Genomic DNA, 7,179 nt, shown 5'->3' with positions numbered 1-7,179 from the left:
AGAGTTTTTGGTCTCTGTGATACTTTGGAAGAATTTAAGGATCCAAGTTTGATAAAACTCATCCATAAACCCATCTGGTCCTAGAGATGTATAATTAGTGTTTGAATTTTCCTGCCTTTGGGAGATTATATTTGCTAGGAATTTGCTAATTTCTTCTAGCTTAACAGAATACAGTTGTTTAGAAAAAGCACTCATGTTTTTTTTTTTTTTTTGATCTCTGGAGATACTGTTGTAAGTTTCCCCTTTTATTTGTGATTCAATGTACTTGACTACTTTCACTTTTTTCTTGAGTTCTGCCAATGAGTTGTCTATCGTTTTATTCCTTCAAAAAACAAGGTCCTGAGACAGAGTAATAGCACAGCAGGTAGGGCATTTGCTTGCATGTGGCCGACCTGGATTCAACCCCCAGAATTCTATATGGTCCCTTGAGCCTGCTAGGAGAGATTTCTGAGCACAGAGCCAGGAGTAAACCTTAAGCATTATTGGATGTAGACCCCAAACTAACAATATTTATTCTTGACCATCTCAGGAGAAGAGAGCAAGCCAAGCCCTTGCCTTGCCAAAGTCACAACTGTTAACTCCACCACCCAGAACACCATTGTTCTGATGGTCCTGCCTAATCACTGGCTCTATAATTGCCTTAGGGACACCAGTCTGATTAAATTTCAAGTATGCCAATTTTAGACTAATATCACCAGGGCTTTTTAGAGTGAATGTGGATACCTTCCCCCTGTATCTTCCTTCATCCAGGTGGCCTGAGAGCTGAATACATGCCCCTAAAAGTCATAAATCAGTAATAGCGCTTGGAATTTCTAGACAACTTCATTTGTTTGATGCTATCATCCATATCCACATAGGAATACACCAATTTAACAAAATAGGAAGCTAACAAGAAAGACCTTACTAAATCTTTTGCCACTGTATAATTGACTTCATTGGAGATACAGCAATTTTTTTAAAAATGTATTTGCTACTGCAATTTTTCTTTTTTTTCTTATTTTTTTACTTTTTTCTTTTTCATTTTTTCTTTTCTATTTTTTAAATAACTTTGTTATTACTTATCCAGAACCTAATGTATTATAATCAACTATGTCACCTATGTAATGCATCTTCTTTAAACAGATTCAAAACAAAACAAAAATCAGCTCTTTTTGTATTGTTTTCTTCATTTCTATATCATTGATTTCTGCTCTTATTTTATTTCTCCTGTTCTACTTGTGTTTTAATTCCTTAGTTTTTGGTCTTCTAGATATTTAAGGTGTGCCTTTAAGTTGTTGATTGTACATTTTTCTCTTTATACAGGTAGACCAATATTACTATGAGTTTCCCTACAATTGCTGCTTTTGTTGTGGCTCTTAGATTATTTTCTAACATGTTTCTTCATTATTATTGGTCTCTAGAAATTTCTTTATTTCTTCCTGGATTTTTTTCTTTAATCCTGCTGTTACTAAGCAGCATGTTGTTGAGTCTCCAGGTATTAGAATTTCTCTACATCTTTTTTATAATAAATCTCAGTCTCTGCAGTACTGTGGTCTGACAGTATGCTTGGTATGATTATTAGTAAGTTAGACTTGGGGTCTAAAATCAATCCTAGATAGATCTATCTTAGAAAATGTTCTGTGTGCACCAGAGAAGAATGTATATTCAACGTAATTTAATTTTATATTTAGCATTTATATTATATATTATATACTAGTAATAATATAAATACAATTTATATTATATAATTTTATATTTAACGTTTTGAGGATGCTAAACCCTGTATAAATCTATTAGTCCTAGCACTTCTGGTTTTTCACTTAATGTTCTGCCTATTGAAAGTAGGGAGACTTGTGCGTTGAAATCTCCCTTTACTGTTACCTTTTCTTCCACGTGATTTTCTAGGTTTCTAAAAAAAAAAGCTTTACATACTTTTTATGATCCAACATTTAGAAATTTATATTTATTAGAATGATTACTACTTGGCCTGTTGTTTCCCTAATCAAGCTCTGTCTCTAAACATTTTATTGAGTTTGAATGAAATATGATTTGATATAAATACCGCTGTGTCCCAGTTTTTTATATTTTTCAGTGGCTTATATAATTGCTTTCTATTTTTTTCATCTAAGCCTTTATATATCCTAAGATTATAGCCAGTTTTCCTGTAAGCAGTAAACAGATTGGTTTTGTTTCCTGATACAATCCTCTACTCCGTACTTTTATGGGACAGTTTACTCAAGTGATATTCAAGGAAACTATTGACTGTTGTGCTAATATAGTGTGTAGGGTTGCTGATGTTACAATTGGTTATTTGGTTTACATAAGTGATTTTTCAGTAGTTCAATTAGAGTTTGATTGGTTATCATGAATGTTGCAGTTTTGTTCTGTCTGAAAATGTTTATTTCCTCCCTCCCATATGAGAGGTGTACTTGATAGTAGATCTTTGATTAAAATTTTATTTCATTCAGTAACTTGAATGTCATCCTATCATTTATTCGTTCTTACTGCTTTAAGCAGTACATGTATCTTTTTATCTTTTGCAATTTAGTTTATTATATGTATTGATGTCAGTTTGGACCTTTATTTATTTATTTATTTATTTATTTATTTATTTATTTATTATTTATTTAGGCACTCTTTTTGCCTCTTGAATTTGTGTAGCTGTTCTTTTCCAGAGAATGGGGATGTTCTCTGCTAATATCTCTTCCACTTCATGTTCTTCCCCTTTCCCTTATTCTACCCTCTCTGGTATTTCTATAATTTGAAAATTATTTCTCTTGTCTTCATTCATTAAATACTTTACATTATTTTCCATCCTGTTGTATCTCTTCTTTTTTGACTTTTGCATCAATGCTAGCTTGTAATTTGTCTTCAATTTTGTTTTGTATAGTACTTTGTATGATTCTGCTGCTATGCCTTGCTAACATGTTCTATAGTTCCTTCAATTCCATTTGTATGAATCTCTCATCTTCTGAAAAACTTCTTTTGGTTGTTTGAATTGTTCATCTATTAATTGTTTAATTTTTCTGGCTAATACCTCCTTGATTTCTGTTGCTAATGCACTGTGTTTATTTTAGGTCCTCCTTGACAGGGTCAGTTGATTTATGGGCTTGGAGTTATACCTAGGTTCTCTCCTTATCGGCAACTGCACTTGACCTCTATAATTTTCACATTGTTCTTTGCATTTTGTGGGTTGGAATGGTGGAGTATCAGATTCCCTGTTACTTAAGAATGTGGTAAATTGTATTTATTATACCAAAGGTGGCTATTAATATATCTGCATTTTAGTTTATATTCCTAAACATGCAGGGATTATTTGAGTATGCTAAAAACAATAAAACAAAACAAAAATACTGCCAACTAGTTACTTGGTTTGATTGACTGAATTATGATGATGTATACTATTGGAGAGAATGTAGTGGCAGGGCTTACCTCCTGGACATATTAGATATAAATTGAAATGTCTTCACATAGTCATGCTAGCACTTCTCTGTATTTTGGGGATGAGGAGGAGACCTTGGAATGTCAGGACAGGCAACTTTTGGGCCTTTATACTTAAAAGAGGATAGATAGTGCAGGTCTTGTGGATAGTTTGTTGTATGAAAATTCAGGTCAAGAAGTCTGGGATGTGAGGCCAGAAGGAAATCAAGACAAGCAACTTGGTTCTACAGCCTTCAAAGGGGAGCTACAGCACAGGTGGTATGAAGAGACTGGGGGTGGGGCTGGAAATTTCATGTTATATTCTTTTATATTCTTTTATCAACAATGTTCTTGTGAAATAACCAATATCAACAGATTATAGTCATTCAATAATTAGTTGAGTTATTGAATGACTAATAATTCAATAATTATTCATCAAATTGTTGAATGATATGCTATGAACCAGATGTAGTTCCAGACAATAAGAATAAAACAGTAAACAAGAGCAGGGGCTGGAGGAGTAATAGTATAGCTAGTAGTGCACTTGCCTTGCATGAAGCCCACCTGGGTTTAATATCTGGCATCAAAAATGCCAGGAGTGATTTCTGAGCATAACCAGGAGTAGCTTCTGAGCATATTTGGATGTGGTTAAAAAAATTCAATAAATAAATAAGTAAATAAACAACAAATATGTATTTTATATCAGGTCTTATATTCCGATGATGGGATAGAATCTATTAAATATAGCAAATATGGACACCAGGCGGGGAAAATCCGCGAAAGTACACCGGCCCAGTGGGGCTCAGCTGTGAAAGACTGTGAGTGTGACCTGTCTATGTCTGTCTACTGTCCTCTTGCGTGAAACTCTTGCGAGTGGGGCAAAAAGAGGCTCAGAGGAGCACGGCCGCTCCGCTTCGCTACGCGGCCGTGCACTCTTTCTAAGGAAAGAACTCCATTGCAACAAGAAGGAAAAATCACACTAAGAACGGCGCTATATCACAGAAGCAAACATTTCTCTCTGGACTGTCTTCTCTGTTACATGCTCGGGCCTAAGATTTGACCCAGTGTGAGGCTTCATCCACGGAGGACTCCCCTCCCTTAGAGGCAAGTCAGCCCATCCAGAAAGGGAGGAGCCAGAGGAGTGTGCTGCCTACATCATATAGACAATGAATACCACTACAACACGTAGAAAAACCCACAATACAAATGTGACAATGGGGAAACAGCGCAGGCCAGCATCAGACATAGAGAATGAAGATGACAATTCTGAGGACCAGATAATGACTGAACAACTAATCAACCTCTCAGATAAGGACTTTAGACTAGCAATATGGAAGGTGCTCAACAGACTCCAAGAAACCATGGATCGAGTTGAACAGAACACTAATAAGAACCAAGAAAATATGAAGGCAGAAATGACAAAACTCCAAACTGAAATAACATGTCAACTAACAGGCCTGAAAAACTCAGTAAACGAAGTGAATGACAAAATGGATAAGCTCTGGGACAGGGTATCAGAAGCTGAGAATAGACTTGGTGCTGTGGAAGATGAGATACATAACAATTCCATACAGCAGGAGAGATTGGACAAAAAACTTAAAGCAAATGAGCAGACAATGGAAAAATTAGTCAAAGAATGGGAACAGACGAAAATAGAAGTCTATGATAAGATCAACAGAAACAACTTAAGAATCATTGGAGTCCCAGAGACCCAGGAAGAAAATTTCCAGGAAGAATCAATGGTCAAGAACATCATTAAAGAGAAACTCCCAGAGCTAAAGAATATATGTGATCAAATCCTGCATGCCCGAAGAGTACCAACCAAAAGAGACCCCAGAAAAACCACCCCAAGACACATCCTAGTCACAATGACAAATCCCACAGATAGAGACAGAATTCTGAAAACAGCAAGATCAAAAGGGGAAATCATGTTCAAGCAAGCTTCCCTGAGATTTACAGCAGACCTGTCACCAGAAACGCTCAATGCCAGAAAGCAGTGGTGGGATATTGTGACAAGACTGAATGAAATGAATGCTTCACCCAGAATACTATACCCAGCAAAACTCACTTTCCGGTTTGATGGAAGAATACATGGTTTCACAGACAAAAAACAGCTCAGAAACTTCACAGACACAAAACCAGTCTTAAGAGAAAAACTGAAAGACCTAATCTAAGACAAGACTACCCAAAAGACACACCAAATTTTGAAATAAAGATGGCGTTAAATCCCAGGACAATTCTTTCTCTCAACGTCAATGGACTAAATGCACCAGTTAAGAGACACAGAGTGGCTAAATGGATCAAAAAACTCAATCCAACCTTCTGCTGCCTACAAGAAACGCACCTGAATAGTCAGAACAAACATAGACTCAAAATAAAAGGCTGGAGAAAAGTTATCCAAGCAAACAACACCCATAAAAAAGCTGGAGTGGCCATACTAATATCAGATAATGCAAACTTTATACTCAGGAAGGTTGTAAGGGACAAAGACGGACATTTTATATTAATCAAGGGGTACGTAGAGCAGGAAGAATTCACTCTCCTAAACATATATGCACCCAATGAGGGGCCAGCAAAATATTTAATACAACTGCTGACAAATCTGAAAAATAATATCAACAACAACACAATAATTGTGGGGGACCTAAACACGGCTTTGTCAACACTGGACAGGTCAACCAGACTGAAACCCAACAAGAATATACTAGACCTGAGGAGAGAAATGGAAGAAAGAGGCCTAGTGGATATATATAGGACACTCCATCCCCAGAAACCTGGATACACATTCTTCTCCAATGTACATGGGACATTCTCCAGGATAGACTACATGCTGGCACATAAAACATACCTCCATAAGATCAAGAGGATAGAAATTTTGCAGACTACCTTCGCTGACCACAAGGCTCTGAAATTATTTGTGAACTCCAAAGGGACTCAGAAGAAACACTTTAACACCTGGAAGTTAAACAGCCTCATGCTCAATAACCAGTGGGTCCGAGATGAAATCAAGGAGGAAATCAAAAGGTTCCTGGAAACAAATGACAATAAAGACACAAACTCTCAGAACTTATGGGACACAGCAAAAGCAGTACTGAGAGGAAAATTTATAGCTTTGCAAGCACACATCAGGAAGGAAGAAGGAGCTTACCTGAGTAGCTTAATGACACAGCTAATAGAACTAGAAAATGCTCAACAAAAGGACCCAAGAACAGGAAGACAGAAGGAAATAACAAAGCTGAGAGCAGAAATCAACGAAGTGGAAACTCAAAAAACAATCCGAAAGATCAACGAAAGCAGAAGTTGGTTCTTTGAAAAAATAAACAAGATTGATAGACCACTGGCAAACCTAACAAAGAAAGAGAGAGAGAGAAACTTGATAACTCGTATCAGGAATGAAAAAGGAGAGATCACTACTGATATGACAGAGATTCAAAGGGTAATCAGAAACTACTTTGAAAAACTCTACGCCACTAAAAATGAGAACCTGGAAGAAATGGATAAATTCTTGGACTCTTATAATCTTCCACGGTTGAAGGAAGAGGATGTAGCATATCTAAACACCCCCATCACCATTGATGAAATTAAAACAGTAATCAAATGTCTGCCGAAAAACAAAAGCCCAGGTCCAGATGGATTCACTAATGAATTCTATCAAACTTTCCAAGAGGAACTACTGCCAATCTTGGCAAGACTCTTTCATGAAATTGAACAAACAGAAACACTTCCAAATAGCTTTTATGAAGCCAACATCACCTTGATACCTAAACCAGACAGAGACGC

The sequence above is a fragment of the Suncus etruscus genome, chromosome 10 (genome assembly GCF_024139225.1).
Source record: "Suncus etruscus isolate mSunEtr1 chromosome 10, mSunEtr1.pri.cur, whole genome shotgun sequence".
NCBI classification, from domain to species: Eukaryota; Metazoa; Chordata; class Mammalia; order Eulipotyphla; family Soricidae; genus Suncus; species Suncus etruscus.
The sequence above is the reverse complement of the archived record's forward strand: the minus strand, read 5'-3'. Positions refer to the sequence as shown.